This window comes from Elephantulus edwardii, unplaced genomic scaffold (genome assembly GCF_000299155.1).
Source record: "Elephantulus edwardii isolate Elephantulus edwardi_28Jun2011 unplaced genomic scaffold, EleEdw1.0 scaffold00194, whole genome shotgun sequence".
Lineage (NCBI taxonomy): Eukaryota > Metazoa > Chordata > Mammalia > Macroscelidea > Macroscelididae > Elephantulus > Elephantulus edwardii.
The window spans coordinates 2,702,293-2,721,374 of record NW_006399944.1 but is presented as its reverse complement, the minus strand read 5'-3'; the positions used below and the strand labels follow the sequence as shown (position 1 = coordinate 2,721,374).

The window sequence follows — 19,082 nt, the reverse complement described above, 5'->3', positions numbered from 1 at the left end:
GTTATGATCTACACAGTCAAATGCCTTTGCATAGTCAATGAAACACAGATAGACATTCCTCTGGTATTCCCTGCTTTCAGCCAAGATCCATCTAATATCAGCTAGATGTTGTAGCCATCATATATACCTAGTTTAGTTATCAGCTCAGAGACATTGCGATTGGCACAGGACAGAGCGGAGTTTAGGGCTGTTGTACATAGGGTTGCTATGAGTCGCAAGCAACTCGATGGCACATAACAACAATAAAAACAACACAACAAATTGGCTAACTGAGAAGAATGGAAATCCCAGAACACTTGATCATGCGAAACCTATACTTGGACCAAGAGGCAGTCATTAGAACAGAGCAAAGAAACACTGCATGGTTCAAAATTGGGAAGGATGTACTCCAGGGATGTGTCCTAACTCAACCTTTTCAATCTACATGTAGAAAAGATTATCCACAAAGCTGGGTTCTATGAGGAGAAGAGTGACATCAGGATTGGAGAAAGATTCATCAACAATCTGCATTATGGAGATGACACAACCCTGCTTGTTGAAACTGAAGGGGACCTGAAGTGCTTGTTGCAGAAGGTCAAGGACTGTAACCTTCAATATAGATTGAAGCTCAATATCTAGAAATCAAAGATTCTTACCACTGGGCTGATTTGCAGCATCAAGATAGATGGTGAATAGATTGAGATTGTTAACAGCTTTAGTTTGCTTGGGTCCACAATCAACACTCTTTGAACCAGGAAGCCAAGAAATCAAGAGATGAATTGCATTGGGAAAGTCTGTTGTCAGAGACCTCTCTAAAGTACTGAAGAGCAAAGATGTCAATCTGGAGACTAAGGTGCTCCTGATCCAGGCCATAGTCCTTGCAATTACTTGCTATGCATCAGAGAGCTGGACAATGACTAGGGATGATAAAAGGAGAATTGACCCCTTTGAGCTGTGGTGCTGAAGAAGAGTATTGAATATACCATGGACTGCTAGGAGAACAAACAGATTCATCCTAGAGAGGGTGAGACCAGGCTGCTCCTTGGAGGCAATGATTCTGAAGCTTCCTCTGACATACTTTGGGCATGATGCAAAGAGTGACCAGTCCTTAGAGAGGGACATCATGCTTGGGAGAGTGAAGGGACAGTGCTAGAGAGGAAGATGAGATGGATTGACTCAGTGATTGTAGTAATGGGGATAGGTGTATCAGAGACAGTAAGATTGGCACAGAATAGATTAGGGCTCTTGTACATAGGGTTACCATGAGTCACAGGCAACTTGACAGCACATAACAACAACAACAACAACAACTTCATAGAAAGAGATAAATGTGATATTTCCTTTTTATTGTTGTCCTTCATTATATTTACAAGAAAACAAGAAAGTGAGAAGATGGAATTGTTATTTAACTGTCTTTTTTTTTCTTCTCAGAGCACATTTTATCTATTAGTTGGTAATTAAAATTATCCTTATTTTTCACTTCAATGACAGCAGTACCCAATATGTGCATTAACTGTTGGGTATTTTCCTTCTTTATTAATTTTTTAATAATTTTAATGAGCATTTACAGAGATTTTGGATTTCCATTCATTCATTGCTGCACTTCTCTCCCCGTCCAGCCCTCCCCTCCCCCACCCCCCAGTTTGCTCCTCTCTTTCAAAAATAAAAGAAACACTCCTTCCCTGGTACACAATCCCCCCGCACCCCTCCCACCTCCCCAAGTACATTCCACTATGCAACCTTAATTGTGGACTCTTGTGATAACCATAATACCCTCTCATACATCACCTTTAAATTATTCATTCCCTCAACCATGTCAAATTGCTATAAATTAGGAGGAATGAAGAGTGGCAGAAAACATTTCTCTGTTCAAATATATTGATCAACCTTATTTTTCACATATTAGTTTAGATCTGGGTTGGCAAAATAAGGACTGGCTTTACAGTTACATTCATTCGTTTATGTTTTGTCTAAGGTTGTTTTTGTGCTATAGTAGCAGAGTTGAGTGGTTTTGAGATTGTATGGCCTGGAAAGCCCTTAGTATTTACTCTCTGGTATTTAGAGTAAAAGTATGTGCTTGAAGCGCACAGTTGAAAGTGGTTATCTTTATTCATGGTGGTGTCGGTAGGTAGGACTGAGATATGCCTGATCATCTCAATAGTTAATATCTAAATACTTCCCCAAGCATTCTTATTTTATGCTTATATAGAAGGCTGAACAAGCATTTGACATATCAGCAAATTAAGGTTTGGAGAGGTTAAATAACTTTTCCAGGATTACCGAATACATAAATATCAGCCTAAGAGTGGGAGATCTCTCCCAGGACTCAACATGTCAGGAAAACAAATACTAAGCATGTTAACATACGAGGTCAGGAAGCACCTTAAAATCCACTGTGAGGGTAGGTGGTGTGCTGAAGTAGGATACAAGAAAAATGCAGAATAGAGGTGGCTAACATATACTGTGTTCTTGAAAACAACACCACCAAAAACCCAAAACAAAACTACTCCAAAAAAATAGTGACTCATTTTCTTACTGCTGCTCAGAAACCCAGCCTGAAATGTCTGAATTGTGATAGCATGTCACTGTACACAAATTAAATTCTTGTTGTTATGTGCTATCAAGTGGACTATGATTCAAAGTGACCCCATGCTCAATAACTTTGAACCCTGGCCTATCCTGAGTCGATCTCACTGTTCCTACACACCTACCCCATTACACCTGTTACTATATCAATCCAGCTCATCCAGGGTCTTCCTCTCCTGTGCTGTCCCTCCACCTTCCATGCATGATGTCCTTCTCCGAGGACTGATCCTTCCCAGCAACATGCCCAAAGTATGTGAGATGGAGTTTCAAAATCCTCATCCTCACCTCCAAGGAACAACTTGATTTTACCTTCTCCAAGACAGACCTGTTTATTCTCTTGGCAGTCCATGGTATGTTCAGTACACTTCTCTAGCACCACAACTCAAAGGCAGTGATTCTTCTTCTGTCATGCTTAGTCATTGTCCAGCTCTCTGATGCATAGCAAGTAATTGTAAAGATCATGGTACGGATCGGACACGCTTTAGTCTCTAGATTGACATTATGACACAGCATTCTGAAGAGGTCCCTGATAGCAGATTTTCCTAGTGCAATTAATTTTTTTTATTTCTTATCTGCTGGTGCCAAGAGTATTGATTGTGAAACTGAGCAAGCTGAAATTGTCAACAATCCCAATCTCTTCTCAATCCATTATGGTCCTGCCACTTGGTCCAGTGGTGAGAATCTTTGTTTTCTTGATGTTGAGATGCAATCCATATAGAAGCTGTAGTCTTTGACCTGCAGCAAATTCTTCACATCCTCCTCAGTTTCAGCCAGCAAGGTTGTGTCATCTGCAATAACACAGGTTGTTGATGAGTCTACCTCCAAATCTGATGCCACATTTCTCCTCATAAAGTCCAGCCTCTCAAATGATCTGTAATTGAAAAAAAATATGAAGAAAGGATGCATCTCTGATACACTACTTTCTTGAATTTGAACCGTGCAGTATTTCTTTGCTCTATTCTGGCAACTGCTTTCCAGTTCAAGTATAGGTTTCCCATGAGCACAATCAAGTGTTCTGGAATTCCCATTTTTCCTCAATGATAGTGATAATTTGTTGTGATCTATACAGTCATATACCTTTGTATAGTCAATGAAACACAATTAGATATTCCTCTGATACTCTTTACTTTCAATCAAGATTTATCTTATATTGGCAATGATGTTTCTAGTGCACGGCCTCTTCTAAACCCAGCTTGCACTTCTGGCAGTTCTCTGTTGTTCTAAGTTGCAGTCATTTCTGGATAATCTTCAGCAAGGTTTTGCTTGCATATATTATTAGTGATATTGTTCAAAAATTTCCACACTCTGTTGGGTCACTTTTTTTTTTTAAATGGGAATACATTATGGATCTTTTCCAGTCAGTTAGCCAGATAGCTGTCCTCCAGATTTCTTGGCACAGCCTGGTCAGTAAGTCCAGGGCTGTCTCTTAGTACACTTTAATTATTACAACATCCTTCTCCAACTTTACTGCTCTTACTGTTCTTTGTATTCACACAGCAACTAAGTTTATAAAGATTGGTTCACTGATAGAGAACTTAGAGCCTCTTTTCACAGCATCAGACCTTAAATGAAGCTTATAGTCCTTGGTTTTAGTCCTAGGTCCATGATCCACCTTGAGTTGGTTTTTGTATATGGAGTGAGGTGTGGATCTTGCTTGAGTCTTTTGCAGATACTTTTCCAATTTTGCCAACACCATTTGTTAAAAAGGCTGTCATTTCCCCACTTAACTGATTTCATCTCCTTGTCAAAAATCAGTTGACCATAGATAGATGGGCTGATCTCCGGGTTCGCAATTCTATTCCATTGGTCCATGTGTCTGTCACTGTACTAGTACCATGCTGTCTTTACCACCACAGTGGTGTAGTAGGATTTGAAATCAGGGAGTGAGATATCTCCTACCTTTCTTCTATTTTTAAGGAGTGCTTTGCTTATTCGGGGCTTCTTTCCATTCCAAATGAAACTGGAGATTGCCTCTTCCATCTCATTAAAAAATGGGATTGGTATTTGTATTAGGATTGCATTAAACATGTAAATTGCCTTTGGTAGTAGTGCCATTTTTACAATATCGAGTCTTCCTATCCATTAGCAAGGGATATTCTTCCACTTCTCAAGGTCTCCTTTTGTTTCTTGTAGTAATGTTTTGTAATTTTCTTTGAACAGATCCTTTGTGCTTCTGGTTAAATTTATTCCCAAGTATTTAATCTTGTGATTAGCTATTGTGAAGGGTATTGTTTTTCTTAGTTCCGGCTCTGTATTCTCTTTGTCACTGTAGAGAAATCCAACTGATTTTTGTATGTTGATCTTGTATCCTGCCACTTTGCTAAATTGGTCCACTGTGTCCAATAGTTTTCTTGCTGAGTCTTTAGGGTTTTCTAAGTATACTATCATATCCACATAGAGAGATAATTTTACCTCCTCTTTGCCAATTTGGATAACTTTAATTCCCTTCTCTTGTCTTATTGCTATAGCTAAGACTTCTAAAACATTATTGAGTAAGAGAGGTGATAGTGGGCATCCTTGCCTAGTTCCTGTTCTTAAAGGGAATGCCTTTTTTTTTCTTCTTTATTTCTCTTGTTTTTTATTCTGGGGAGGAGGAATCCTCTTCATCCTCTTCATCATCCTCATTACTGAAAGAGCAGGGGTTCTCAGCTCAGGAGTTGGAGCAGTGGTACACTGCGCTGCTGGACTGGTGACTATTGGGGGCCAGGAACTGGCCAGTTGCTAAGGCCACTTCAGCATCCAAACACAACCCTTGGTTCACACTTGACGGGCATAAGGTGGCACCAGTGGTCAGCTTGAAATTTGAAACTGATTGGGTAGAGTTCAAAAGGAGTCCCTGATTTAACTGAGAAGGTCCTGTGGAGATATCTGTGACATAACCTTCCAGAGCCTTTGGGACCAATGATTTGGCAAGTTTCAGGTCTTCCAGGGAGCATGTGCCTGACTCCAGGCCAAAGGACATTCCCATGTGCTTCAGAACTTCTACATCATCATGGATCTCAAAAGTGTTGTTGAAGTTAAAAAGGTATTCAAACTTGTCACTGGAAATGCTGCAATCGATGACGGTTTTCCTGCTTGTACTGACGATGATAAAGGGCAGCTGAATGGTGGAGTTCTGAGCTGGGGGGCCCTGGTTCTCCAGCTCGTTTTGCTGATTCCTCTGCACCAGGTTTTTGAAAGCTATTTGCTGCAGGAGAAGTTCTTGCAGCTGGATTTGCTTCTGCTTTATCCATTCTATTCTCCTCTGCTTCTCTATCTCCAGATTTTGACATTCCTGAGCCGAGTTGGTAGGCAGGCCGATCCACTTGATTTCTTTTTTTTCCTTTGAAATTATGTTCATTGCCATCAGCACGTTTAAAACATCATAAACTCTTCGTCTAATATTGTTGCAGACCGAGGGTCCCAAAGAATGGAATAATTTTATAATTATTAATAATGATACAATCAGCCAGGAAAGAGATAGAGCAGAGAGCATAAAACAGGGGGTTAGCAGTTCTCGACTGAAGACCCCAAGCCAAGCTTCTCTGTGCCTTTATTGAGAATTATCAGGAAGTAAATCACAAAGAGAATTCAATGCAAATGAAGCCCATCTCTTTCTATTGAAAACCTTCTGCTTGACTCAGGAAGCACAAATGCAAGAATTTGGTTTACCCTTAACTATTAACCTTGATGCCTCAGGGTGAACTCTAGCTCAGGAAGTAACACTCCCTCTGTAGGGGGCCCCTTGCTGTCTCCTGTCTTACAGGGAACAAACAGCTCATTTTCTAGGATCTGCCACAAGAGAAATCCTAACTTATAAATCTGTAATTCCTTCAATTCCTGAACAAGGGTTTTCATATAGTATTTGGTATAAAGTTTGGCTTCCCATATAATATTCTTCTTATCATAAGTCTGCAAATCAGCAGCCAAATGGTTATTTGCATTGGTGAACTCGGACACCAGCTCATCAGCCACTTCATTATATGATGTGGTTCCTTTCCGCTGAATTTTCTCACACATTTTCATCGAAAAATATCTCAAGCCTTTCCCATTTTTATCTCCTTTTTTGCTTCGTTTACCTGGGACCCAACCAGTGCTTTCGGCGATGTGTGTCTGAGTAACTATTGCTGGTGCAGGGGTGTAAGGACTCCCGATCAGAACACTTCCTGAAGAGGTTAGTCTCTGTGGTGTGCTTATAATCATTTGGGGTCCAACATTCACATTTATTGGTCCTAAAGTTTTTGGTAAAATCTTTGCTGGTGAGTTGGTGCTGGAATTTGGAAATGTAGCAAATGTAATGTTACCTGGTCTGAGGAAGCATGTCTCTCTAAAGGGAATACCTTTAACCTCTCTCCATTGAAAACAATGTTGGCTCTTGGGTTTGCATACAGCATCAGACCTATAACTATCAGATAAGCATCTCTTTCAATCATATGTTTCAACAGGAGTATTTTCTAATTTTCTTCTTGTGTGGTGATGTAGCCCATAGGGAGCTGTGCTGCTAACCCAAAGGTGACACATCTAATGGTTCACACCCACAAGCAACTCCTTGTGAGAGAAATGGGCTGTTTCTTCCTAGTGGATTTATAACCTCAGAAAACCCATTGGAGGGTCAGCTCTTGAATAGAGAATTGTTAGATTATAGAGAAGTAATGACACCCTAAGGGAGCTCTCAATCAACACATTTAGTACCAGAAGCCAGGGAATCAAAAGATTTATATTGGTAAAGTCTGATGGCCAGGATGTCTCCAGAGTACTGAAGAGCAATGATGTCAGTCTGGAGACTAAGGTGCTCCTGATCCAGGTCATAGTCTTCACAATTACTTGCTATGCATCAGAAAGCTGGACAATGACTAGGGATGATAGAAGGATACTTGACCCCTTTGAGCTGTGGTGCTGGAGAAGAGTATTAAATATACCATGGACTGTTAGGAGACCAAACAAGTTCATCGTAGAGAGGATGAGACCAGGCTGTTCCTTGGAGGCAAATATTCTGACGTTCATCTTACTTACTTTGGACATGTTGCAAGGTGGGACCAGTCCTTGGAAAGAGACATCATGTTCAGAAGGGTGGAGGGACAGTGCAAGAGAGGAAGACCCTTGATGAGATAGATGACTCAGTAACTGGAGTAATGGGAGTAGGTATATCAGAGACAATAAGGTTGGCACAGGTCAGAGGTTTCAGGGCTGCTGTACATAGGGTCGCTATGAGTCGCAAGCAACTTGACAGCACATAACAACAGCAACAACAATGGCACCCTGTTTTCACTTTAGGTACCCTCTACTGGAAATGGCGAGGAAGTGGCACAAGATAGGGCCACTCTGGATCACAATCATCTTTACAGGTTATAACAACAACTATAATAATAATACTCTGATTTAATCTAAAACAAGCCCATTCAGGGTCATTAGAAGTCAGATAGATAGAGTTTAAAACAGACCCAGTACATGACTCCATACGTGGCAATTCATTTTAAGGTTTTTAAGTTTTTGGTTTTGCTTTTTTTTAAAAATGAAGAAATGTTCTAGAGGCTTAAAGACAAGGCATTTAAAAGACACCTGGATGCAGCTGACATATGTCCAGGCAATCGAAGCCCATGAAGTCACTATCAGCACACAGTCTCTTGCAGTATATTGTTTTCTCCCTTGTCAGCATGAAGCAGTGATGTCATCCAAACCAACCCACGTCTCTCTTCTCATGGAGATTTACGTGTCTTTTAATGTTGACCACCGATTGGAATTTGCCTCATATATTTTGAAAATACAACAAAATTCTTCAAACATGTTTGCTACATAAAGGCAAGCATTTTAAAAATAGAAGATTTTGTATAATTGTTGTAATAGAACAATGAGTTAATGCACGATATTTTTTCTTGATGAGATAAACTAATTAGAAAAATCAGTTCAATTCATACCAAGGTATTATAACAATGCTTTTGTTTCTGGGATTTTTAGCAACTTTTCTGATTAAAAGTATTGGAAATAAAACTGTCAGAGTAAGATTATTCTTCAGTTTCTTTTACAGTCACAGACTTTAAGAAGTATAAAGACAATGTTGAACAAAACAAGACTAGACTAAATGGTTGGACGTATATTGGAAAAATTTCCCAAAACTATGACTCTAAGACACTCTTCTGATCTGGAAATAGCGGTATTTCTTGGAGACCACCTTTTAGCTAACTAGTTGATCTCTCTTTGCCAGAGTCAGAGCTGCCTTAGCTGACCCTCCAGTGAGCTTTTAGAGCTTATAAAACACATGGAAGGTGATTGACAATTTTGTTCCTCAGAGCAGCTGGATTATTTGAACTGCTAGCCTTTCAGTTGGTAGTACAGCTCTTTAGCCTTTGCTCCCTACAGGAGCCCATAACATGGCAGCAGGTAAGCCTTTAAAATAATAAGTAACACTCAAGAGGAACATGTCATTAGAACATTCAATTATGTGACATCAGAAGGACAGCATTTGCTCAAATGCAAAGATGAAAAGCTAGGAAAGTGTGGAAAATCTGAGTGAAAGGAAACGGAATCCTAGGGAGAAATGGAGAGAGTATGGTGGGGAATACAACAAATGTCACGGAACAATTTATCTACAAATTATTGAATGGGAGACTGATTTTCTCTGTACACTTTCACCTAGACACAGTCAGAGAAAGAACGTCAGCATCAGAGAAGCAGCAAGAGAAGAGAATGAAATTTTAGGAGAATAAAGTGTTATGTGAAGAGAAAACATGGAGTGATTGTGGGTTAGACTGTTAAGTGTTTACCTACTTAACTTACTCAGAGAAGCTTTGGAAAAAAGTCACGGCAATCTGCTTCCAAAAAGTCTTGAAGTCCTCAGGAAGCACAGTTCTACTCTGACACACTTGGGTCACCAGGAGTCAGAACTGACTTACTGGCAGTTGGTGCGAAGTATGTCGTTGTTCAGTAGAAATTAAAAGAACAATCATAGACTCATATAGTTGAACTTCCTATTTGTTATTATTGTTTGAAGTTATTTAGGGGTTATGACACCATGTGACTAAACTTATTTTAACACCAAAAAGAGTGATTACAAATTAATTTGTATTGCAGTAGCCAAGTGGAAGACATTTATCTAGAATTCTCCTTGCACAGGGAGAATCCAGACAGTTCTCCATCTTAGTTCAGACTCTCCAAGGTATTTTGGTCAAACTGATCGATCTTTCTAAGCCTCATCTTCCATATCTTTACAAGAGGGCTAATTATAAAATCTGGTTTTCTCTGTTGTGAGTTGATGCAGAATAAACTAGGTGTATAACCAATGCTCAACTCATAAAAAAAAGTTTATAAATGTCAACTATTTTTATTTTCATTACTGCTATTGAGAATAGAGGTAATATCTAAGAATAATTCAACAAACTTCTCAGATAAAGTCCAAGGTCCTTGTTTTTCTGGCTACGGACATCTGTTTTGCTAGTGACAGGGACATGGCAGTTCTGGGCTGGGCCTTTTTAGGAGTGATGAAATACAGAAAGGAATCCTGGCCGCAGCTAACGCGGGGTGGGGGTGGGGAATGACTGGCAATTTTCCAGACAGACATAGCCTCTTTGTCAGATGATAAAACAAACATTTAGCAACTTTGAATTAAACTAGAGTGAGATTTTCTTTTCTTCAGAGGCCACAAAGATCTAAAAGACCTAAAAAATTTTTCCAGGGATCAAGCAGGAAAATGATAAGTAAAAATTACCAGAAAATGTATTAAAAGTTCTCATAATCACTTAAATTTGAGACATTTATGTCATTTTATGCAATCAAAAGTATACCATCTATATATTGTTGTTGTTGTTATGTGCTGTTGAGGTGACTGAAATTCAGTGACCAATGAGCAATGAATCTGAACCTTACATATCCTGTGCTATCCTAGCCATCTTTGATTAATTGTTACAATCACTGTGCCAGTCCACCTTGTTGAGGGTCTTCCTCTCTTATAGTAACCCTCTTCTTTCTCCAATGTGATATCCTTCTCCAAGGAGTGACCTCTCCTAACACATGCCCAAAGTATGTGAAACAAAGCTTTCTTTTCACCCTTGCTTCCAAGGAGCATCCTGGTTGTGCTTTCTCCACAATATATTTATTTGATATTTTGGTAGTTCATGGGATATTCAATACTCTCTTCCAATATAACAAATCAAAGGTGTCAGTCAATTCTTCTGTCATCTTTGGTCATTGTCCAACTTTCAGATCCTTAGCGAGTAATTAATAAGGTCATGGCTTGGATCAGAAACACCTTAGTCTTTCCACCGACATCATTGCTCTTCAGCACTTTGGAGATGTCCTTGACAGCAGATTTTTTTCCAATTTCACACATCTCTTGATTTCTTGACTGCTGGTACCGAAAGTGTTTATGATTGTGGATCCAAATAAGATGAAATTGCTGTTTCAGTCTTTTCTCTGTATAACATGTTTCCGAAAATATTGACCTAGTGGTGAGGATTTTTGTTTTCTTGATATTGAGATGTAATACATATCAAAGTCTTTAATCTTCTACAGAAAGTGTTTTAAATCCTCTTCACTGTCAGCAAGTAAGGTTATGTTACCTGCCAATGTAGATTGTTGATGAGTCTTCCTCTGATCCTGATTTCACATTCTTCAGCTTCTTGAATGATTTACTCAGCATGCATATTTAATATATGCAGAGAAAGGATACAGCCCTGATGCACACCTTTCTTGACTTTAAAACATGCAGTGTTTCCTTGCTTTTATCAGACAACAGCCTTATGGTCTAAGTATGTTGTTGTTGATTGCCTTCCAGATGAGCACAACTCACAGCGACCCTATGCACAAAAGGCATCTCTACAACTATTGACATTTATCAAAGTTCATAGAGTTTCCAGAGGAAGTTGTTTAGGAAGTAGATGCCACTCCTGCTACCAAACCTGTCATAGAATGTTATTGGTTGAGTTGCCTGACATGTATAGTATCGCTATGTACAGCAGCTCTGAACCATTCCCTGTCCTGAGCCAGTCTCACTAATTCTGACACACCAACCCCCATTGCCCAAGTTACTGTATCAATCCATCTCATCCAGGGTCTTCCTCTCCTGTGCTGTCCGTCCACCCTTCTGAGCATGATGCCCTTCTCCAAGGACCTATCTTTACTGGCCATTTGCCCAAAGTACGTGAGGTGGAGCTTCAGAATCCTAGCCTCAAAGGTCTAAGTATGTTGTTGTTTTTGTTAAGTGCCATCAAGTCGCAGGTGACTCATAGCAACCCTATGAAGGAGACTCCTCAATGCTTGGGTGTCTTTCATCCTCTCTCCAGGTTCATAGGGTTTCCAGAGGCAAGCTATTATGGAAGTGGATGCCACTCCTGCTTCCAAGCTTGTTTTAATTGGGGAGCACCACCCCATTCTCTGTCTGCTTTGGGTAACAAACCATTAACACATTTGACACATCAGTGTCAAATACTACAGTGTCTTATACTACAATTAGAATATGACATAGGAAGTCAAGAATTCTGCATGACAGACCTAAGTATATGACAGGTCTAAGTATAGATATATAAATATATACACACACCTTAAACTTGTAGATCATTGTTGTTGTTATTTTTATGTACCATCAAGTTGGAACCAACTCATACCTGACCCACCAGTAGGTTTTCAGAAGCAGTAAATTGCATGGAAGGAGATTGCCCATCTTCCTCCCACATAGAGTAGCTAGTGGATTTGAACTTATCTGCCTTTGGGTTGGCAAAAGTACTCCTTACTACTAAGTCACCAGAGTGCATAGATCATTATCATTGCAAATATAAGGTATAAATGCAAAAATAGTTTTAATGTATTTGAGGTTCTTGAATGAATTACTGATAAAAATGTCATATAATTATGTAATTAATAATTTGTCTAGCAGTATTTCTCTAGTCTATATGCAGAACAGATCATTCAAGAAGCTAGATTGATTTTATAAGGGGGAATGTGGCATCAAGGCTGGAGGAAGATTTATTAACAACCTGTGTTATGCAGATGACACAACCCTGCTTGCTGAAACTGAAGAGGACATGAGGCATTTGATGCAGAAGGTCAAGGACTGTAGTCTTCAATGTGGATTGAAGCTCAATATTAAGAAGACAAAGATTCTTACCACTGGGCCTATACCAGCTTCATGATAGATGGAGAAGAGATTGAGATTGTTGCTAAGTTCAGCTTGCTCAGCTGCGTAATCAACACTCTTGGCACCAGCAGTCAGGAAATCAAAAGACAAATTGCATTTGGAAAATCTGCTCTAAGAGACATTTCCAGAGTACTGAAAAGCAACGATGTTAGTCTAGAGACTAAAGTGTGCCTGATCCAGGCCATAGTCTTTGCAATTACTTGTTATACATCAGAGAGCTTGACAATGACTAAGGATGACAGAAAAAGAATCAATGTCTTTGAGTTGTGGCGCTGGAGAAGAGTATTGAACATACCATGGACTGCCAAGAAGACAAATAGGTCTGCCTTGGAGAAGGTGAAACCATGTTTATCCTGGGAGTCTAGGATTTTGAAGCTCTGTCTCCCCTACTTTGGGGAGAGCACCAGATGGAACCAGTCCTTGGAGAGAGAAATCATGCTTGGAAGGGAGGAGGGACAGTGCAGGAGAGTAAGACCCAGGATGATATAGATTAACTCAGTGAGTGGAACAATGGTATTAGGTCTGTCAGGCAATGTATTCTAAGCTTAATGTTTTTCAAGAACTGCTTATAAAACTTTTTGTAGTTCCTTTATCTTCCATCAGTTCAGTGAAGAGTTCTAAGCACTTAATTGAATTCTTCCTGATAACTTAAAACAATTTTAAGATTAATTGGACAGCCAATGCATTGAGAGTTTCTTCACCATTTCCTTTATTCATCTTTTCTCCAAGTACTTAGGTCAGTCTTTTTTCATAATTAGGATATTTTTTGTCCCACAACCAATCAGTTCACCTGTATCCATTCTACCTGTGAAAGAATATCCTGCTGAAGACTCTCACGTATACATCACCATTATGCTTGGTGATCACAGTAACTGTTTCAGCACTCAGATAAGCAAAGTATTAGCCCCACACCTAATTGCTAAATCACGGTGAGGTCTGTTTCAACCTTCCGAGCTTCCATGAAGACTCTAGTCCTTGACTTGATGATGATACAAATGCTATTAATAAAACTGACCTTGGACATCCCAATTCCAGTATCCTGAAGCATAAAGATCTGATACTGCTTGTTGGGAACGAGATTGATAGGCAGTACTTTCCCAGAATCTAACTTACAGGATGATAGAACTATCATATCTGACTTTATCCAGAGCATCTGAAGAATTTGCATTCAGTTTCCTACAGATTTCATTGCTCCAATAGAAACTATTGATAACCAAGGACATCAACTGTGTGATCTTGGCCTGGAAAGCAAACATCTACACCTTCTCCAGGTCCTCTCCTTTCTTCCCTCCCTCCATGAACTGGCCTTAACCCTGTGTTTCCTTGGATATTTTGGCTATAGGACCACAAGGGCTATATAACACAACACCATCAGGATGCAGAAGTAATTAGGGCATACATTGTTGATTGACTATCCGAATGTCAGTATTGTTGTTGTTAAGTGCCATCATGTTGCTTGAAACTCATAGCAAGCCTATGGACAACAGCTCTGAAGCCTGCCCTGTCCTAAGTCAGTCTCACTGACTCCTACACATCTACCCCCATTGTTCTAGATATTGTATCAACCCATCTCATGCAGGGTCTTCCTCTCCTGCACTTTCCCTCCACCCTTCTGAGCATGATGTCCTTCTCCAAGGATTGGTTCTTCCTAGCCACATGTCCAAAGTATGTGAGACAGAGCTTTAGAATCCTTTCCTCCAAGGAGAAACAGACAGACCTATTTGCTTTCTTGGCAGTCCATGGTATGTTCAAGACTCTTCTCCAGCACCACAACTCAAAGGCATCAATTCTTCTTCTGTCATCCTTAGTCATTGTGCAGCTCTCTGATGCATAGCAAGTAATGGTGAAAACCATGGTCTTGATCAGATGCATCTCAGTCTCTAGACTGACATAGTTGATTCTTAGTACTCTGGAGAGAGGTTCCTCATAGTAGATTTTCTGAATGCAGTTTATCTTCTGATTTCTTGACTGTGCCAAGAATGTTGATTGTAGAGACGCGCAAGCTGCAACTGTTAACAACTTCAATTTCTTCTCCATCCATCATGGTCCTACCAATTGACCCAGTGGTAAGAATCTTTGTCTTTTGATGTTGTGTTTCCATCCATACATTTCTTGACTTTCTGCAGCAAACACTTCATGTCCTACTCAGTTTCAGCAAACAAGGTTGTATCATCTGCGTAACATTGGTTGTTGCTGAGTCTTCCTCCAATCCTGATGCCACCTTCTTCTTCATAAAGCCCAACCTCCTGAATGATCTGTTCTACATATAGACTGAAAAGGTATGGAGACAGGGCACATCCCTGACTTACTTTCTTCCCAATTTTGAACCATGCAGTGTTTCCTTGCTATGTTCTGAGGACTGCTTCCTAGTCCAAGTATAGGTTTCACATAAGCATAATCAAGAGTTCTGGAATTCCCATTCTCTTCAAGGTTAACCACAATTTGTTGTGATCCACATAGTCAAATGCCTTTGCATAGTCAATGAAACAGATATCCGTCTGGTATTCTTTGCTTTCTGCCAAGATCCATCTGACATTGGCAATAATATTTCTTGTGCCGCAGCCTCTTCTAAACCCCGCTGTATTTCAGGTAGTTCTCTGTATTACTTACCAATATTACCTTGCCTGCTTAAATTTTTTCCTGATACCTCATGATATTAGAAGAAGCCATTTTACAAAATCTGGTCAGTAGGACTTAAGCACAAGTCAGGCAGGGTTTGTAGGAAAGATTATGTTACTCTGATGAGAAATACACATGTTAGTAATATTATAATCCTCTATTTCTTCTGCCTTGAGCATGAATATGATCATTGAGGTTGATGCCTTGCAAAATGAGGGAAAAGTCTAAAGAACTATGGAGTCATTAGGCCTGCTGACACTGACAATTAAATCAATAGCAGTAGAAGACTTCTTATATGAGAAAAAAAACCCCAATGTATTCAGTTATATTATCTATTATTGTGCCCCCAAAAAATCTCTCTCTGATACTATTAGCAATTCTCTCATTCACTGAAAACTATTGTTAATATTTTATTGTGTATCTTACCTTTGTTCTCCATAGATATATATTTTTTTTCTTAACTTAACAAAAAATGTTGTTGTTGTTTGATGCCGTCGAATTGTAGACGACTCATAGCGACCCTATGAACGAATGGCCTGAGCACTGTTCGTACATAGAGTTTCCGGAGGCAAGCCTTTTCGGAAGTGGATGTCGCTCCTGCTTCAAAAATAGTTTGTACTACTTTGACTTCATAATATTGTGCCTTCCACATTTTCTTCTCATAAAGTTGTATTTTATGATTTTGTAATTAATGCCTATGTAGTGTTCTAGCATATATATACAATATAACATGTCTAATGAACCCTACATACTTGTGGTTTTCTTTAAAATTTGTATTGTTATAAAAATCATATAGGTAAAATATCTTTATAAATATGCCTTATTCATATTTACTAAGAATAAATTTCTGGACCAAAGAGTCAAATAAATTTTAAGTTTATACCATGTAAATGTAGCAAAAGAATAGATTTCATTTTTTCTTTACTAGCTTTCTTTCCTAATTTTCAGCATTAAGTGAACGTTTTCTGTGATGAATATACTATATAATTTCATTATCTTCCTTGCTCTACTTCTCTGTCTTTTCTTCTCTTTTCCTCTGTGTGTGTGCACCTTAACACATACCTACAAAGAACGAGATTCTAACGTACAAGCCCTAGGACCAACTCTCATAGAAGCCCACTCAATATGAAGCTTTGTGACTCACTATCATAACTCAAACCTCAACTTCTACACAAAGTCTTTCCTGTTGCATCTTCCCTCTTCCTTCACCCAGTATCCGTCTTCTAACCTCTGCTGTCTAGAGATTTCTCCCTTTTCACTTTCCCCTTCCCCTTTTTGAACATTTATAAACATCCTGCTCAACCATTCTATTTTCATAATAGTGTACTTAAAGAGATGTGTTAATAAAAAGCATGTTGTTGTTGTATTGTTTACTGTGGAGTTGGAACTGACCCATAACTGACCCTCATAGGTAGTTAATCGCACAGGAGGGGATTTTTCATTCTTCAACAACAGAACACCCGGTAGCCTCAAACTGTACCTTTGGGATTCTGTGCAGCTTCTTGCCACTAGGCCACCAAAGCTCCCTAATAAAAGGCATTAATAATGGTAACTCATTACAAACACTCATAATACACTCATATTTTCTACCTCCTGGCTTTTTATTTTACCTCTGAAATATTTCTCCATAAATATATTATTTTATATGGGCTATTACACTTTAAATTGTCAAGTATCAATTCTGGTATTACTTTTTAATTTATTAATAGTAGTCTGTTTTGTAGATACCGTGCATTTTATGTCTCTGAAGTTATTAGCATTTGATTTTTTTTAAATTAATTTCTTATTTTGTCTGTTTTGTGAGAGTTCATTTTGTCATTATTATTTAGGAATTTTTTTTTCTTCAACCTCCTTTCATGCTTTAGTTTGAGATAATAAAACTGGAAGGCTGGTGTGTGTTTGTGTGTTTTGTATGTCTTGGGTATATATATGTGGCTTCACTATGGTGTAGACTGGTCAAGTGAGTCTCCTTTAAATAATCTGAAGTCTTTTCTCTTGCGGTGCGTGTCATCAAGCCACAACCAACTTATAGCTGAACCTTTAGTGGCTTCTCAGAGGCTGTAAATCACACAAGAGTAAATTGCTCACCTTTTCCCTAGGAAGCAGCTGATAGATTCAAACTACCTGTCTTTGGGTTGGCAGTGCACCTCCTTGCCCATTAATCCACCAGAACTCCTGATTTTCTCTTAAGCTGGCCAGTTTTTAAAGAGAAGGATCTTCCAATATCCAGAGGAAAGAGAGTTAGAGAAGAGTCTCTGAAGAGGTCTTACATTCTGGCCTGTAGACTTTCTCTTAGTTTCTCCTAATTTTAGTGTGATATTTGACAACAATTTCAGCTATGTCTGACGCTACTACATGAAAAGTCTCACTGGTCAACCTTTCTCTCATCTTAGGGGAAGTGTGGTCACCTAGCAATTGTGACTGAAGAAATAGATCTGCCTCTTATATGCATTATAAAACACTATTCTGACTATACCAGTCCTACCCTCTAGTCTCAGTCATACTCAATGCCTCTATTTCCAATTCTTTATCAGATAATCTTACAGCAAAATTTCTGCAACTCTTTAGTATTATATGCTTCAGACAGTTATATATCCAAGTCAGTTATCTAGTCATCCATCAACTTTCCAAACTTCAAAAAATCTGCTGACATCCCACTTCTGTTGTAATTTTCATTCCTGTTTTCTCTGCCATCCTTTATTGTTTATTTAGTAGCTTTCAGGAGGGAGTAGATAGAGATCAATGCGAAGATCAGTTCTTCATGTTTATCTCAAAGTTCATTTAATTAAAGAATTATTTTTTAAGTATTGGTTAATTTCTCCACAAATTATTAAATATTACTGGTATTCTTTTATCATAATGAAATTCAACTAATTGCTGTCGAGTCTGAATTGGCATATAGCTGATCCTGCAATAGTTTGTTTGTTTTTTTTTTTTTTTAGGATATAAATTGTATAGGGGAATTCTCTTTTCTGAGGAATCACTGATGGATTCAAACCACCAGAGGTGGTGCCTTTTGAGTTAGCTGGTCAACCATTTATTCTTAGCTCTTCTCCCAGACTACACCACCAGAGCTCCCACAAGGGTATCTTCCTTGATATTAAATAGAATTTTATCAAAAACTTCACCACAGTTTTAAGCTACAATAGGATAATAGTGTTGATATTTTTTTCCCACAGCTATAATGTATTTCCATGGTCTTTTTTATTTATTTTTTTCTAATTTTTTTAATTCAAATAGCATTCAGTTTATTACAAATATTTAGTATTGGCTTCCCATATTTCCCCCTTTTGTTTTTATCATAATTACATTATCATCTAGATGAGCAGGTCTTTTTTATTATTATAACACTACATTGACTTCAAAGCATCCCTTTTCCTAAATTTTAACATTTTGTGAAAGAACTTAAAAGAATTTTTATAAAACAACTATAAGATATCATCTCACCCCAGTCAGAATAGCAAAATTTAACAAAACAGCAAGCAACAAATGCTGGCGAGGTTGTGGAGAAACTGGTACCCTTATTCACTGTTGGTGGGAGTGTAAAATGGTGCAACCACTGTGGAAGACGGTATGGTGCTTTCTCAAAAAGTTGCAAATAGAGATACCACTTGACCCAGCAAATCCACTACTGGGAATATACCCCAAAGAGACCACGACTGACACCCAAGCAGATATATGCAAACCCATATTTATCACGGCTTTGTTCACAATAGCAAGGAGTTGGAAACAACCTAAGTGCCCATCAACAAACGAATGGATAGAGAAGCTGTGGTATATTCACACAATGGAA

At 38.8% G+C, this 19,082-nt stretch overlaps 1 protein-coding gene and 1 pseudogene across 1 annotated transcript in view; one reads left to right on the top strand and one right to left on the bottom strand.

Moving 5' to 3' along the window:
* FILIP1 (filamin A interacting protein 1) overlaps window positions 1–19,082 on the top strand; it is a 289,827-nt gene that overhangs the window by 102,076 nt on the left and 168,669 nt on the right. The window lies entirely within an intron of this gene.
* Window positions 5,144–6,813, bottom strand: LOC102848194 (annotated as a pseudogene).